Below are 18,523 nucleotides of genomic sequence, written 5' to 3' on the forward strand. Positions count from 1 at the left end.
ATGAACGAGCACTTTCTAGGTGAAGAGACGTTTGATATCAAAACATGGAGATGTCAGCTACACGGAGACAGTGTCTGACAATAATTATGTGGACTAGCTGAATTCTTAGAGAAAATAATAAATTCAATTTGTTCCTGCGGAAACTTATGGTGGCTTCCCAAGAGTGTAACATGGCGGGGGTTGGGTGATGACATGTCCAGCCATACTGTTGTATTCCATGGGCCCCACGGTTACTCTGAAAGGTTGGATTACTGCCAAGGATTCATTTCGCGTGGTAAGGTCCATCCTAAGGTACAATGTTTGTTACGCAATGGCTCTGTTTTGTTACAAGACTACAGGGGTCGTTTTCACAAAGCTCGCATTCTCTAGGACTCGTTTTGTCAGCACGAGGATGAATTATTGCAACTGCCCTTGCCATCACAGTCACCATGCCTGAATATAATTGAGTCCTTGTGGTCTACTTTGAAGAGAAGGATTCGTGACCGCTAGCCGCGTCCATCGTGTTTACCAGAAGTTGCCACTACTTTGGGGCGAAGAATCTTGCAAGGTTCCCTTAAAAGACACACGAAACCTGTAATTACCCATTCCGAGATAAGCTTGTTGGAATGCCAAAGATTTTCTACTCCATATTACACATGGTAGAGTTTTTGGTGTTTCCGTATTTATGTCCACCCATTGCACAAGATGGATATTGAAACGCTTACCTGCATAACCCTTGCAGAAGATAACCTGAGTGCTGAACCTTTTTGTGAGTCATTTTCGGATCAGGTCGCCATGTGCAATGACCTCGTTCTGCGCTTTTTATTCAGATTTGTTCGCTGTCATCAACAGGATTGGTGTATCTACCAAAAATCAGTGTTGAAATCAGCAATAGTAAATCAGTGACTATTCGGAAGTTGCTTAATCGGTTGCTCCAAGAAGTAGTCGCTTTGCAGTTTTTCTCATTGACATTTTGACAATATCTCCAGAATTGCCTCTTCCAACAATCAACATATTATCTGTTCATTAAGTTCGTCCCACATACTACCGATCGAGTGTCACCACGTTCTAATCTAAAACAATAGCCAGTACTCAGCTTCGCATCTAGTCGTGGGAAGTATGACAGCGACAGTTCTTTCACTATAATGGCGATACTGTAAGAGTTCGGGAAGTGCCGAATGTCGCATTAGATAGCCATATCCTGGATCTTGGACACATGTGCGCTCGCCTTTCGCAGTACATGGCCTGCCGTCTTTTGGAAGCGTGAGAAAGTTTCGTTCTGGGAAGCACCTCAATATGGAGGCAGATGGAAGGGGAACTAGTGACTCAGAGGAACTGTGGAACAGATGGGACTGCAATTCTGGGAAGGGAAATATGAAACTGTTATATGTTACAGTATAAAAGTTTCATGCACACTAATCTGTCGACCACGACCTTCCTTTGTAAAAGACAGATGAGTTGAGCGGAAGAGGGGTGTAGATAATAACAAGATATAGAAAAAGTCCACCAGTATTTATGGAATACTGGCTGAAACTGAAGGTACGCAGAACAGAGATTAGCTGTATTCCACAAATGACTCACTAATTTATGGGTAGTCTCGCATGTAACATGTAAATAATACATTTGAAACAATAATTAATTATTATGGTTCAAATGGCTCTGAGCACTATGGGACTCAACTGCTGTGGTCATAAGTCCACTAGAACTTAGAACTACTTAAACCTAACTGACCTAAGGACATCACACAACACCCAGCCATCACGAGGCAGAGAAAATCCCTGACCCCGCCGGGAATCGAACCCGGGAACCCGGGCGTGGGAAGCGAGAACGCTACCGCACGACCACGAGATGCGGGCAATTAATTATTACGCATAGTCTTTCCCGAAGTAAGTAATTTCAAACAAAAATTTTCACTATGTATAGGCGTATCTACGTCAATACCATAGCAAATGTCATTTATAAGTATGACAATGTACACACGCTATTCAGTTTCTTTAGGTAGCCTTAAATAAGTTAGAGCTTCCGTAAACGCTGTTACGTGTGGCTGTCCATAAGCTATTGAAAGCTACAGTAACTCAGGAATGAAGAAATTTCAAAAATTGCCATGCAAATGTTAACTTAGTGCTAAGACGCTAGTTAGTTACACACACTATAAACGACAGGTTCCATTTTCCAGGTAGTAAAATTGTTCCTTAAAGAGGAAAATCTTTTTTCACTCACATATCTGAACTGGCACATTGTCGACAACCAAGTAACAATGACGTTGATATATTAAAAAAGTATTTAGTTCTGCTGCTGCAAGTTGTCCAACAACTTAGTCACGTTTCAACTTGATCTGCGGACTATGTTTCATTTTTCATCTTTTAAAAGTAGACTTACTGTGTATATTTCTTTCGAATGAATACACTGGAATACAGACCATGAAGTTCTTTAGTACAGTCCTATCAGAATCACAAAGTTATCCAAAATTAGAGACCGTTTGTGAAGAATCTAATCTCTAAATATCAACTACAAGAAACGGGCTCCGGCTGATGATAATCCCAAAACTGTAAACACGGATAAAAACATCGAGAATGTGCACAGCGAGGCATTGTATAGTCGGCGATTACTTTAGTTTAAAATTGACAACGCCGTAGACATATCAGGAAAAAACATACGTAACACAAGGAAGTGAGTATCCGAATGTTTTTTGCGAGACAGAAAACGCATATGGTGAATGCAGGTCAACGTCAAAAGGAGAAAAAAGGGAGGTATCGACTGTTTTATAAAGAATCGTGCTCCTGATTTGGCCCGGCGATTTTTGGAGGAGAAATGTGTTCATGACTTCATGCAAGGAACAGCAATAAAAACAGTTAGTGGGAGCCGATAGTCTTGCAACGAGATATTCAAAGTCTTGTTTATTTTCTGGAAATATTCTAATTGATTCTAGGATACATATATGGATTCTTGTTTTCAATACCTTCCAAAGAGTAAAACATAAATTGGTAATTTTAATCAAGTTTTACAGGCCAGTTCGATGAGAAGACATGTGCGCAGAAAGAATTCAAACGCCATCAGAACAATTCACCGACCCACAAATGTGCTACGGCAAGTAGAAAACTTTAAGGCTTGAAGTATCTGTGTGATTTCTTGGAAGATATTGCACGGGCACAACCAGATCCGTCATCCTAAGATAGAGACTTATAATATTTAAAGAAATTCGTGTACAGGAAAGTATTGGAGACGAATGAAATGCTTATACCAGCAATTGAAAAGTATTTCGCGGAACTTACAAAACGAGCTTCAGAAATGGAATCCACGAACTCAATGTAAAACTGCTAGACGATGCACATTAACCTAAAGTGGCTTATCTCGAAAAATACATGTATATTTGACCCTGCAGAAAGTAACAGAGCACTCCCCTGATATTCGTAATGCTTTTATAAAAGCGACCATGAATCGTTTCCTCTTATAAACCGTTTCTCTCCTATGCTAATTACGATTCGTTCGGTGGCTCCCTAGCCCTTCTTTATTTATTTATGCATCTGTTTCACGTGCCAGGATTACGGTCTCTAGACCCTACCTTACATCTAACCAGACATCCTAAGTTAGTCAATCTTAAGATTTGCACTATGTAATAAGCGAACAGTAAGTAATATGTGTAGTAATGCATACAAAGAGTTTAAGAAATGACAGTCTTATTACCACTGTCTTAAGCAAACGTCCTCATTACACTCTTAAAATCTGAGGAATGTGTAGCAGCAGTACAGAATGCATCAATGTGGACGAGTCTGACTGCTCAGAGAAAACGTGAGAAATAACAGGGTTAGATTAGCAGATGAGATGGACGGGAGAAAAAGTTTACAACGTGGCAAGAGATACTAGCATCCTGTTAGACAGAAGAGAAGTGCCACGAGGAGAGCTACATCGATGATAATGAATAAAGTTTTAATCTCCTCTTGAAAGCAGAGAGGCCTTGGGTAAGACGAACGCGGCTTGGTAATTTGGTCCAAAGTCGTATGGTTGGGTCAGAAAGAGTGATATTTAGTGTTACGGAAAGTGCAGATAAGATGCTAGACCTATCCGATCAGATACTGCAGTCGTGAAATGTAACTATGTTGGAATCCGACGAAGTAGATGGAGTGTAAGAAAATCACATATCTGTCCATTTGCATTCGGGTTCACTGAGTGCAGGGAGGACTGACGTGATTCGAAAGTTCGCACTAAGCAGGCAGCTGGGCAGAACTCGTCACTTATAATGAAGATACATTCTGAGAAAAGTACTGCTTTTCACTGCAGCTCCTGGACAGCTGCCACTGCATCCTAGCCTGCAAAACTCAGCGGGTCAATACACGCCCCCCCCCCCCCCTATTACAAAGCTCACCGTATTGGAAGGCGAGCGGGAACTCTCAGGCAGTCGTGAAGGGGCCAACAATTTAGTTATTGTGGGAGCCATGAAGTGGGCCACCGAAGGAAACTTCCAGCCTTTCCGCGGAATAGCCACTTACGGTAAGTGCTCCGAGCACTTAAGCCAATCAGCTCCGGGAAATAAGCCGAATCATAAGCCACGAAGTCTACTCTCGTTTCCTCTTTTTTTTTTTTTTTTTTTACATTTTGTTTTCGGTCTTTAAACTGGATGGCACGATATTGTTTACGCTCTATGGCGGGAGGAGGTGCGCCGCAAAATGGGCGCGGGGTGTAAAAAGCGTGGGAGGCCGCTCCCCGGCCGGTGCGAGGTGAGTAGGATGGCGAGCGGCTATTTTACATTTTTTACCGCCCTGTTGGCTGCTCAGAGCTGCTGCTCCGATGGTTAAAAAAGCGGCCGGCGCCGAGCCTATGACGGCGTCAGAGGCTAGGCGCGCTCTCAATAAAGACTTCCTCTTTATCTCTCGCAATTAACTCCGATCCTGACGGCGTCTTCTCCCAGCGCGCGCCACATACTGCCGCCTCGGGCCCACGTTCTCTCAGGGATATATAAACCTGTGCAATAAATTCCTTGTGGTCACGTACGTAGTTCCTAGGGGAAAAAGCCTATTCGTTTGTCAGTATAGGTACGCTCGTTTGAAAATAAACTTCAGGTGGAGCTATGCATCCAAGTTGCTGAACAATATATGTAATCAATCTAACATATATTATGAAATCTACGATACCAGCAGGTATCGAACTCCTCACATCAATTTAAACGGAAAATTTGTACAAAACTCGCCCATGTTTTTGTGAATCATCATTTCATAGGATACATATTCAGTATTCCTATAGTCAAATTAACTAAACCGTAAGTATACTAGTTTTGTACAGTCATTTGTATAAATATTTACACAGTGTTCTACAATATTCGCATGTCAGTTTCCGTAAAACGTATTTTAAGTACACTCTAAAACCAAAAAAAAGGACGCACCACGAAGAAATTATCCGACTGGAACGGAAATGTACACACAAACAAATCATTACAATTTCAGAAAAATTTGATGTTTTATTCAAGAGAAAGAGCTTCACAAAATGAGTAAGTCACTAACAAGTTGGTGCACCTCTGGTCCTTATGTAAGCAGTTATTCGGCTTTGCATTGACTGACATAGTTGCTGGACGTTCTCCTGAAGGACTTCATGCAAAATTATGTCCAACTGGCGTGTTAGATCGTCAAAATCTCGAGATGGTTGGACGACACTGCCCGTAATGCCGTAATGCTCCAAACGTTCTCGATTGTGGAGAGAGCCGTCGACCTTGTTGCACAAGGTAGGGTTTGGCAAAGCACGAAGGCGCGCAGCTGAAACTCTCGTCGTGTGCAGGGGGGAATAATCCTGCTGAAATGTAAGACCAGGATGTCTTGCCGCGACGGGCAACATAAGGGAACGCAGAATAATGTCTATGTACCGCTGTGCTGCAAGAGTGCTGCGGATGACAACCAAAGGTGTCCTGCTATGATATGAAACGGCATCCCAGACCATCACTCCTGGTTGTCGGAGAGTATGGCGGACGAGAGTCAGGTTGGCACTACTGTCCTGGGAGTCTCCACAGGCGTCTTTGGCCTGGGATCTCATTGACTGGAGTAGAATTAAAGTTGAACTAAATAAGCCCTCGGTCACAGTTTCTAGTCTTTTTAACCAGGTTTCAACACTTCTAAGAGTGCTTTCGTCAGAAATTAAAATATTTAAAGTGGCCTATAACAAGTACAAATTTATGGGAAAAAAATTTCTTATATAAAAGTTTAAGTACAGAATAACAGTACTTATATGTCACGTATAAAATAAATATCAAACAAGAAAGGCGCCCGCGTTAGCAAGTGTTCATCTGCCGCCACTTGATAGTGCGGGCGCCTCAGTCTGTTGCTACCTGCGTCTTTATAGGTATGAGAAGCCCACAGTGGCTCGCCTTTCATGTATTCTTTTTAAAATTTTTGTGACTGAAGCCTTTCTTTCTTGATATTTATTTTATACGTGACATGTAAGTACTGCATCTTTCTTGTGCTGTTAGTCAGTACTTACATTTTTATATAAAAAAAATCTTCCCATGAATTTGTACTTATGTTGTAGGCCACTTTAAATATTTGATTTCTGGTGAAGGAACTCCTAGCAGTGTTGAAACTTGGTCAAAAAGGCTACGAATGTGACCTATGGCTTATTTACTTCAACTTTAATTTATAAACGGTCACTGAACCAAGCAGCCATGTTTAAAACTCTGGAGTAGAATTGTCGTCCGTGATGAGTCCAGCTTCGATTTGAGCTCCGATGACCAGCGAATACATGCCTGCAGACGCCCCGGACAGCAATGGGACACCAACCTGACTGTCGGTTGTTAGTAAACTAGCAACTTGACAGACATGGAAATACTATAATATTACTTTGACAACCATATCCTTGAAAAGAAGACAACGAGGCCAACTTCAAGACAATAAGCATAGTGGAAGAATTATCTTTCTGTAGTGTACGTGACTTTCAAAAAAATTAAATCCGTTCAGTGGACTCGTCATTGTACAGACGCTATTGAACAGGAGTGTTTACAATATACAGAAGATTTCAGATTGTAAGTTATACAGTTTTATATCACGTCAAACGGCTTTTACTGAATGCTGCACTACTCAGGTAAGTGATACAGATACATGACTATTTTTCACCACAGTCACCAAGTGCGTCTACAACGGTCAGAACGATTTACAAGTTGTTCAGTTCCTTGACGATAGATACGCGCTCTTTGGTCATTGAGCCATTCGAGAAAAGCAGTGTAAACATCCTCATCATTGGAAAAAATGTTCGTCGTAGTGCATTAAAATATATCAGTAACATATTTTTATATTGGTGTTGTCACTAAAATGTAATTACTTACAACTTCCGAAAAGTTACCCTATCCAGAGGTCATGTATACCATGTATCGAGTGAAGCTGAGGAAGTGCGTCCAGGAACATTTCGAACAGATGGTGCCTACCATGTATGTCACCTATGCCAGGTGATGATACACTTCCGCGATAGGGAATAAACGAGATATAGTTTGCATTCTCTTCTTTAAATTATGCTCCACATCTCCGATAAGCTGAATGAAATCTTTCTAAGCAACAAATGCTTCTACTAAATACTACTTTATTCTTTTGCGTCCAGTTTTGATTTGGCGTAATGAACACGTGGATTATACCGCTTCCCGTAGGAAAGTGTACCAGATAATGACAGCATCCGAAACCAGGGGAAACAATCTATTACAACTTTTAGCGTATCTCAAATGGTTCAAACAGCTCTGAGTACTATGGGACTTAACATCTGAGGTCATCAGTCCCCTGGAACTTAGAACTACTTAAACATAACTAACCTAAGGACATCACATACATCCGAGGCAGAATTCGAACCTGCAACCGTAGTAGTCCCGCGGTTCCGGATTGAAACGCCTAGAACCGCTCGGCCACCGCGGCCGGCTCATTGTATCTCGTCAAAATTCGCAGTCGCGAGAGAAGTGCAAACTGCTGCCACGGAACAAATTGGAAACCAAGGGGAATAATCTATTACTGGCTCCGGATGCGTGGTACAAGCAAATTTTTTTTGTTTGCAACTACATTTCCATCGTTGCATCGAATACAAGAATTTCATCAATAAACAATTCATGATAAGCACTTTGCAATGTTGCATTAAAGGGCACTTTTTTTTTACAAAACAATACATAGTAGATCTTTTCAGTGGCCAAAAATAATACACTAGAAGAGGACGCTGAGTGGCGCTAGGGTAAATGAGGCAATTTGTCTGGTAACAATTTTTGAGCACTCACAGCCCATAAATTACAAACATCAATGAAATTTATAAATGCCATTTTATCAGAATTTACAAGGTATAGAAATACCAGTTGAGGCATGTAGCACTGTCTTGTGAAGAACAGGTGGTGCCAGTGCATTGCCATTTCCGCCACTAGGAACATCTGCACTAGAGCCATACAGGAAGTCCGTAATCTCTGAACACCAAAAATCATTTTCATTAATAGTATATGGCAATCATTCCGGATTGCCTGATGTAATTAAAAAATTCCTTAACATCCAATTACTAGTGTTGCTGAAGCACCATCCAAAACACAGCCACGTAAAAACCACTGAATTATTACTGCTACTGGTAGACTGGCAATTGCTCTACCTTAAATAACGTGTTCCCTTTAATTTATACTACATGTCACAACCGTTTACTGATGAAATTGTTTTATACGATGTAAAGATGAAAACATAGATGCGAACAAACAAAAGCAGCGAGAACCAGCTATAGAGTGCCGCCTAGTGGTTTGGCCCACTTTATTTCCAATTTGTTCCTTGGTAACAGTTCGCACCTATATCGTGATAGAGAATGTTGGCGAAATACGATGCAACTTTTCAACGATTTTATATGACTGACATAACATTGGTAAGCTTGAAAACCGTATTCTACTGACCATACTATGCTTCTAATGAATAGTAAAATGTAAGTTATTTTTACAGCTTTTGATAGCAGTTTTGTGCTGTATTTTATAACCTTTGGAAATGACGGAATATCGAAACACGTGTTTAAAAGTGTGGTCAAGGTATCTGAAAGTGACACTACTCTTTTCTTAAATTTATACTTTGACGCTGTTACTCGACTCACTAAACTTACAATTCATAGCATGCACAAAGTGGTTTAAATGCTTTCGTGCTGGTTCTTCAGTCAGTCGTCGTGTACGCAGAAAGAGAGGGACACGAGAAAGAGTTGTTCGCGTGACCGTGGAAACACGGCAGATGTCTTAGGAGCGACAGCATATGGTGCGCCTCAAGGAAAGTTTGGGTCGATGGAGTGCAGAGGAGAGGAGAAGACTGGAGTGTCGGTTACTCACGGCGACGACGTCACAGGTGTCGGGGTGCTGCGACTGCGCGCACGATGACTCGGTGAGGTCCCTGAGGAAGGGCGGCCGCGGGGGCGGCGGCAGCAGGAACTGCGGGGGCGGCGGGCCGGCGCACGCGCACTCCGCCTCCATCGCCACCTGCCACACACGCGTCCAGCGTCATCACAATACTCTGCACCGGGGCCAGTAGCGTCAGCGCAGCGCAGCAGAGCGGGCGGATTGCGACCAGGAATCTGGAGGCGTTCAGGAAGAGATTGGATCTGGGGTGACATCAGAACACGACGATGTTGCTGTGATCCTCAGTCTGAGTACTGGTTTCAGGCTGTTCTCCATGCTAGTCTATACTGAGAAACTGCATAAATCATAAATGCTGTTTAGTATATTCAAATATTAATTTCTCTGGACTATGTTTATCCCTCCCCTCTAACCAACCATCCACCTCCTCCCCCGCCCCCCCCCCCCCCCGAACGCACACATAATGTTGCCAAGAATCCAAAATGAAATAAGTCAGAAGGAAACTGAAATAAAACAAGGCGTATTATTGCGTGGTTTTCTTTTTGCTATAATTATACAGTGGAAGGTATTTACATGAGGGGAGGGACGAAAACGAAAATCCTGTAAGGTAGGTATTGCTGGTTACCTTCAACTACATGAACAACAATTAGATGAAATTTTATATACAGGCAAGCTGAAATGTAATCACTGCTGATATTACTTTGATATATTTTTTTTTTGGATTAGATTCTTGAAAAATAATTTAATCAGCTTTACTCATATCGGGTACGTAATTCAGTTTAAAGCCAAAGGCCCTGCCACAGTGGTAACAGGTTCGAGTCAGATCATCGTAGTTAAGCGCTGTCACTTTAATGGGTGACTGTCCGGTCTCCCGATCACTATTGGCAAGCGGGGTGCACTCAGCCCTCGTGAGGCAAATTGAGGAGATACTTGACTGAGAAGTAGAGGCACATGTCATGAAAACTGACAACGGCCGGAATAGCCGGTGTGTTGAGCACACGCCCCTCCAGATCCGCAACCAGTGACGCCTATAGACTCGGGATGACACGGCGGTCGGTCAGTACCGTCGGGTCTCCGAGACCTGTTCGGACGCAGTTGCAGTTACTTAATTCAGTTTAAAACAACTTCAGGAAATAATTGATCCACAGGATTTTTCATCATCTCGTAAATATTACGTGTACGACGTATCGTTTTAATGCTTTTAACAGCCGGAAACAAACGCGCAAAAGAAAACAAATTTAAAGGCGTGCTTTATACATCTCATTAGGGAAACGAGTTCTGGATGCACTAGCACTTCGAATGCAGAAATAAAAATTCGGCATTTTATTTCTACGTTATGTATAAAAATATAAGCCCATTTTTAATACCTCGAGATTTTGACGTAGAAATTAACTTACATTAACATCATCGAGTCAGTTTCCTTCGCATAACTTTCTTCTTCTCACAATAAAATTGTAAATAGCATTTCAGTTAGATACTTGCAGGACAAACTTCCGATTATCTGCACTGTAATATTACATTACTTGATACACTTCGGCTAACTAGTGCACTGAAAAGATGTTTGCTGTTCCTCTCCTCAGTTCAGTCGCTGGCAAATTCATTATTACAGCTATGAAGCGTATGACTTCTGATTCATCCTCCATACGTCAAACTGTGCTTTTCTTAAACAGTTCCTTCATCACAGTAAAACTGCGATACTTCGCGGGTGTGTGTGTGTGTGTGTGTGTGTGTGTGTGTGTGTGTGTGTGTGTGTGTGTGTGTGTGTGTGTGCGCGCGTGTGCGCGCGCTGATGAGCCAAGAATACATTCCCACACAGCTTTAGTTTGTTTTGTTCTGCTTTTTAATTCAATCTAATAATAAATTTTCATCCTTACTGAAGCAACTTTTGTAATTTTAGGTCAATGCAAATAATTTTCCTTTAATAAAAATTGATATTTAAACTTTCCTTCTGTCAAGGAAAAATCTAGAAAAGTAGGCTAATGTTGGTCAAAAGAATACCAACACTGTACACACACACACACACACACACACAAACACACACACACAAACACACACACACAAACACACACACACACACACACACACACACACACCGCTCTACTGCCAAACTGATAAATCCTTTATGCATCGGCACTTTCTATTAATCAATCAGCTCTCTTAGTCAAGTTGTGCCAGAAATTTCTTTTCTCCTGAGTTCCAATGAATAGCTGCTCGTTAGTTACTCGCTCTAGCCATCGCGTTTGCAGCACTTTTCTGAAACGTCACATTTATAAAGATTCTATTCTCTTCTTGTCTTAACTGTTTTTATTCCATCTTTCTCATACGTGAACGGCTACACAGTCAGCAATCACGTTTATGTTCGATGTTAACAAATTCCTATTTTTCTGCAGAAGTCTTCTTGCTATTGTCTCTCTGCATTTTGTAGCAACACTAGTTCAGCCATCATCAGTTATTTTGTTGCCTAAATAGAAAAACTCATGCACAACTTTTAGTGTATCATTTCCTGTTTTCGTTCCCCCAGTATCGTCCGACTTAATTCGATCACATTTCATAACCCCTGTTTTACTTCTGTTGATGTTCCTCTTACAACCCTATTTTAAGGCACTATCCATTCTGTCCTAGTACTCGTCCGACTCCTTTGCCGTCTCTGATGAAACTACAAGCTCATCACCCAACCTTAAGTTTTTCTTTCTTCTCCCTGAACTTTAATTTCCTATCAAAATTTCTCCTTGGATTCCTTCGCTGCTTCCTCTATGAACAAGGCACAGCCCCATCCCTCTTCCTTCTAAATCAATGCTTCTTTTTCTAATAATTTGATTCATATTACTACAGTGTGCTACAAGTACAGTAACAAAAGAAAATGACGCAGTTTCCTAACGTATAGTCTGTAAACTGAAGTCCCAGTAGCGATGGGGGAATGGCTTTTTCTGGAAGAATTTCAAACAAGGTAAATAAATGAAACAATCAATTTGTAGCTGTGGAACTTCCACTTCCAAAACAAATATTTTATCAGGTAAGGACAACAAAAAAAATTATCCAACAAAAGTAATGGAGAAGGTAATAAAAAAGACGTTACAACAGGCCTATCAAGAATAAGTTTCCCATCTAATACCGTAGGGTAGTGTGATGCGATTTACGTAGATACACTTCTTGCGTTCGTTATTGATACTGATTTTTGTACAGTGTTACCGATTTTCGTGTCAAATACTCACTAGGCGTGTCACGGACTGATTAACATAAGTTGCGCTGAGTACGAGTCGATCTCGAATTTGCAGGTGTCTCTTTTAACCGAGCTGTGTAGATAGAAGGCCCAATGGTATCGACCATCCGCCGTGTCTTCCTCAGCCCAAAGGCGTCATTGGCTGCTGATATGGAAGGGATGCGGTCAGCACACTGCTCTCCCGGCCGTATGTCGGTTTCCGAGACCGGAGCCGCTACTTCTCAATCAAGTAGCTCCTCAGTTTGCCTCACAAGGGCTGAGGGCACCCTACTTGCCAACAGCGCTCGACACACCTTATGGTCACCCATCCAAATGCTAGCCAAGCCCGACAGCGCGTAACTTCGGTGATCCGACGAGAACCGGTCTGCCACTGCGGCAAGGCCGTTGGCAAACTTAACGACAGTTCATCGAAATGTATATCTCGATAAAGCTCAGCGGTTCCTATGTTGATCTCGATAAAGAGTAGAAAATGTATTAGCCGGCCGTTGTGGCCGAGCGGTTCTGTGCTTTTCAGTTCGGAACCACGTTGCTGCTACGGTCGCAGGTTCGAATCTTTCCCCGGGCATGGATGTGTGTGCTGTCCTTAGGTTAGTTAGGTTTAAGTAGTTCTAAGTCTATGAGGCTGATGACCTCACATGTTAAGTCCCACAGTGCTCAGACCCATTTGAACCACTTTTAGAAAATGTATTGATCTATAGTTATTGTTTGGAGCCACCACATTGCATATCTCACTAAGGCGTGAAATACACACTACCCGGTAAGACGTAACCGGATACACTTACGTAATGCCGAACTGATCATTAGACGTCACGAGAGGCAGACCTGTCAGTATCAAAGGAGGTGGGAGGCATTCTGTTATCAGCAGAGCAGTAATAGTGGAACAGGTCGGTGATGAACGCTCAGTGACGTAAAAAGTGAACTAGTCATTGGATGTAGCTTGATTGAGAATTACATTTCAACCCCTCTACAGCTGCCCAGGCCGACTGTTGAAGATTGTGAAGTGGAAACGCGAAGGAATAACAACAGGTAAACGAAGAGCAGGAACACCTCATGTAATGTCGAACAGGGACTGTACAGCACTGCGGAGGGTTTTTGTTAAGAATAGCATGTAAACAACGGATGGAATCAACCCTGAGTTCCAAGGTCACACCAGTAATCCACTTAGCACAATGGCTGTGCTTAAGGAGTTAAAAAGAATAGAAACGGCTCCTCATAAGCCACACATTTCTGAAGTCATTACTAAGGCTGATAGAAGTGGTGTTAAGAGCGAAGTCACTGGACGATTGATGACTGCAAGCGAGTGATTCGGCATGATGAATCACGGTATATCCACTGGATTGGCAATCAGGTTTTGCGGATGCCTGAAGATCATTATCTTCAGTCATGCGTAGTTCCAACAGTGGAGTACAGAGGAGGTGGTGTTACGGTGTAAGGGTACTTTTCGTGGTTGGGATGTGGTCCCCTTATCGTGCTTAAGAAAACGCTAAATACAAAAGCATGTGAACATATTTTACAGCGGTGTGTTGTATATGTCAGAGGAGCAGCTCGGAGATGACGATTGTATCAGCATGACAATGCACTCTGTCACAAAGCACCATTTATGAGGCATTTGTTGTGGACAGTAATGTTCTGTGTCACGTTCTGAACTCAATGGAACACCTTTGAGATGAGTCAGAACGTCGACTTCGCACGAGAATCCGGTGGCCAACATCACTACGTTCTCTGGCTTCGGTTCTTGAGAAAAAAATGGGCTGCCGTTACTCCACCGACTTTCACTGAGAGAGTTCTCAGCAGAGGTCAAGCCGTCGTGAAGGCAAGGAGTCGACCCACACCATGTCCTTTAATAGGCGTCGGATACCTTCCACTAGCCAGTGAGTACCATATTATATTGTTTTTCGAAGCCACCACCAAATCTAATAACGAAGAAAGTAGGTGCGATAACACGATTCCCCAGAAACTCTGCTCAGTGGAAGAAGGGTCAAAACAAACGAACACATGTTTTGGCTTACCTGTACATACTCGACCGTCTGTGAGAAAACGACCGTCAAAGTTTTCGACTTAATTCAGATGTCTTAGCAGTCGATAAACTCATCTTCACTGACGACACAGTGGCTAGGGTACTGGGCTCTAACTTTTGCGTCTTGTGTTCGAAATCCGACAGTGGTTTTTGTTTTACAAGAGCTATTCGGAAAGTTAGGTCCGATTGGTCGTGAAATGGAAACCACGGTGAAACTCAACAATATTTTATTTGTGGCAGTTACCTACGCCTTCAAGCTACTTCTCTACGTAGTCGCCGCTCCAACTTAGACTTTCCAATACCCTCGTCACGGAAGGCAGCCTTCTGTGCTTTCCGCCAATCCTCTGCGCTGGTCTACAACTCGTCTGTGCGAAAACATTGTCTTCATAGAGAGCGGTTAGTGAGAGTAGATATGAATCTCAGGGGGAGCCAATTATGGGCTGTTCTGTGGGTGATCAAACATTTCCCATTGAAAACGCAGCAGGAGCATCTTTATTGCCCCTGCAGCGTGCAGTCGAGAGTTGTCATGAATAAGGAAATGCGTGACAGTTGTGTTATGTGGGCTGCAAGACTTCAGGCGAAATCTCTTACTGGGCCCTCACACTTGGTGAGAGAAACTATTTTCGAGGCACCTTTACATGCTCACTGTGCGCTCGGCACTGAAAAGAACGAGGTGATGCGATCGACAGGTATACTAGAGACACTGCTCAACAGATCTGTGCAAAGCTTTATCGGATTTTCACTGTGGTTTCTATTTCGCACCCAATCGGTCCTTAATTTACGAATGACCCTCGTACTGTCTTATTTATCTACTCATGTCCCTAAAAGATTATTACACGAATGTTTCTTATCAAATTAGGGGATACAAGGGAGTTAACTGTAAAATTACAACTAGGTTTCACAAGTGCCGTACATGTATTATAGAATATAATATGTGTGTATGATGTTTTCAGGAGCTACAATATTTTTAAATTCTAATTTTATTGCATTTCATTTTTAATTCGACTCTTAATTCTTGCTTTATGTTCTTATGTTTATTCTTCAGGAAGATACTGTGCATTCCCTTAGGTTAAACCGATCGTAGAAACATTCGAAACCTAGAGATTCGGAACATGAAGAGCATCACGTGAAGACAGCCTTGGCACAGCGATATTTCTTCGTACAAATCTCTCTTCGGAAAGAATGGTCGTTAATATTGCTGCAAAGTTCACGCGTTAGCAATTATTTGACGGCAAACTAGACACAACGGATAACCCTTCTGAAAACGAGCACTTGAAGTTGATTACGAAACAAGATACACAACAGGAATCTCTTGGAAAACGATTTTAAGTAATTTTTTGCGTTCATTCTTTTTTAATTCATTCACCAGTCATAGGATTAGTAGACAAATAAGGGCAACGTTATTCCAGTAAACACTGGAAAACATTAGTGTAGCAATTTTCTACGGACATTGGTAGATAAACGAAAAGCAAAATTAAAGAAAGTAATAGGGGGCCTCGAACACGGGCGCAAAATTGCGAAGCCGCTTAGGTTGAACCATTACTCCCTCAAAGACACGTATAGCACCACGAAAACATTGACCGTCGATTTTTCGGAAACGGTCGAGTATCTACAGATCAGCCGAGACATGTTCGCTTATTTTGGCTCCCCTTCCACTGAGCGAAGTTTCTGGGAAATCGGATTATAGCACCTGTCGTGTTCTGCTCGTCAGCAACATGCCATCGGCTTCATTGGGAAGCGATGCGCTGACACGTCTTCCGGCTTTGTTCGAGCGGCACAAGCAGAGATGGTCGTCGCAGAGCTAGGCGGGACGAGCAGTATTTCCCGAGCTCAAATAGCGACCCTCACTCGGCACCGCCTTAATTACGAGACGAGCTTTTAAGTGTTCGGCGCCGACAGCTCCAGCGCTCTTAGGCACCGCGCCTCTTCAGTCACAGACGTCTGTGTTTCCCCAGTTTTAAGACGGCTGGAGACTTTAATGTGTACGGTGACAACCAGCTAACAACGGAGGACGGCCGCCGGAAAGACGGAGAGCGGAGGGCGAGCAACGGCTGGGAAATGGGACCGGGAACGGAAGAAGTTGGGTTTGCGTGTTGGCCCAACACTAGACTAACGCATTAAGCGGCAGGAGTCTACTTTACAGCTGTTTGTGTATACTTAGCAACCACCGCCAGTTCTGTGGGGGGGACGGAGAGGGTGAGTGGAAGGGGTGGGGGGGGGGGGGGTTATTTACGTCTTTGCCGACTGTTCCCCGGACTCCCGCCGGCCTGGAGCGCCGCTGTTGACTGAGGGACGCCATTACATTCCGGCCGAGCTTTGGCGCGCAATCTACGGCGCGCTGTTTGCTTAGGACAGCGTACCGCGCCTTCACTAAAAACTAAACTTTACGACTGGCCCTCCTCTTCCACGCCCTGCCTGAGCGGTCGAGTTCCTTCCTTCCATCCTTCCCCGCGGCTCCGCTGCTGGCACCACCTCGGCTATTGCTTTCACACCTACTCCGCCCTCCCTCAGCCCCGTGAAACTTGTCGGACCCTTCACTAGCCAAGGAAACAGACTCCATTTCCCAGTCTGCACTATAAAAATGGCTCTGATCACTATGGGACTTAAATTCTAAGGTCATCGGTCCCCTAGAACTTCCAATTAAACCTAACTAACCTGCCCGAGGCAGGATTTGAACCTGCGACCGAAGCGGTAGCGCGGTTCCAGACTGTAGCGCCTAGAACCGCTCGGCCACCCCGGCCGGCAGTCTGCACTATAATATCTGTAACAGTCACCGAGCAAATATTCGCTGCAATTCATTTTCATCTGCATGATCAAGCACCTTTGTGCGATATTCAGCTTGTGAGAATACTGAATCCTAACAAAGGACTAGATTTATACATATTTACTTTCTAAACATTCTCGCTATTGCCTATAAATTCCTCAGCAGAAACTTCAGCAACTGTGCTGATCTTAAAAAAAATTGTTATCCCCCGTATGACTAGTTTCGATCCAATAAGAGGGGCTGGGGGGTGGGGGGAGGGAATAGCGATGTTGGGCTCATGGATTTACTACAAGTTTTGTACACTTTCAATAGCCCATAAGGACAACACAGTCAGGAACTGGTAAGGTCTACTACTAGAGTGATTTTGATAAAATCGCAAGAGAAGTTTTAAGCGTCAGTAATGTGTCAGTCCTTGCGACCCTAACCAACAGATCGAGACGGCCGCATGGTTACCGTTCAAGCTCCATGCTGGGTGGATCGACGAATCGAGTACCTCTCACTTTTTTGGTTTTCTTTATATATTTTCACGAACAATAGCCACATTATCTTACACATTTAGTATTTGAGAGGCAATAGCGTATAATGAAACGACACGTGTATTCGCGTAGTCATTAACTGACTTTTTCGAATTATTTGATTCTTCGCTTATTCTTTGATTACAACAAATATTAAATTTATAACTATCGACAACTAAACGACCAAACGCATAAAATTTTCCTAAAAATGTATGCCTGTCATGATTTCAGAAACCCCACTCGTGTAAGGTACCGAGAACGGCTTTGCACATGGACGCTTCGATCTGCAGACAAGGTTTCGACGGCGAGGCACGAGCTTGGAAAGGTCATACCAAACATCAGTAAGTAGTGGTGTACAAAACTTCGTTAATAATACAATGAGTTTCTATATACCAGAATATGAGGGTAATGTACGGTCAGTCGTCGAAAGTGCTTTCGACATTACAGGTTGCAGGATGATATTTTTCTTACAGATACGGAAAACAAATTAAAAACGGTATCTACTACATCGAATGAATGAATTTTTCTCGCACTCACAAGGAACCTTCGCAGTTTTATGGGAAAAAAGGTTCGTGAACATTTTGAAAGATTTCTCTTTCTTCCGAAAATTTTGGGGCAAACTATGCGTAACATCAAAATTTTGGTAAATATTTATGCCAAAATTTGGCAAAGAACGATTGAATGTACACTCCTGGAAATGGAAAAAAGAACACACTGA

Source organism: Schistocerca americana, chromosome 4 (assembly GCF_021461395.2).
Source record: "Schistocerca americana isolate TAMUIC-IGC-003095 chromosome 4, iqSchAmer2.1, whole genome shotgun sequence".
In the NCBI taxonomy this organism is placed as follows: domain Eukaryota; kingdom Metazoa; phylum Arthropoda; class Insecta; order Orthoptera; family Acrididae; genus Schistocerca; species Schistocerca americana.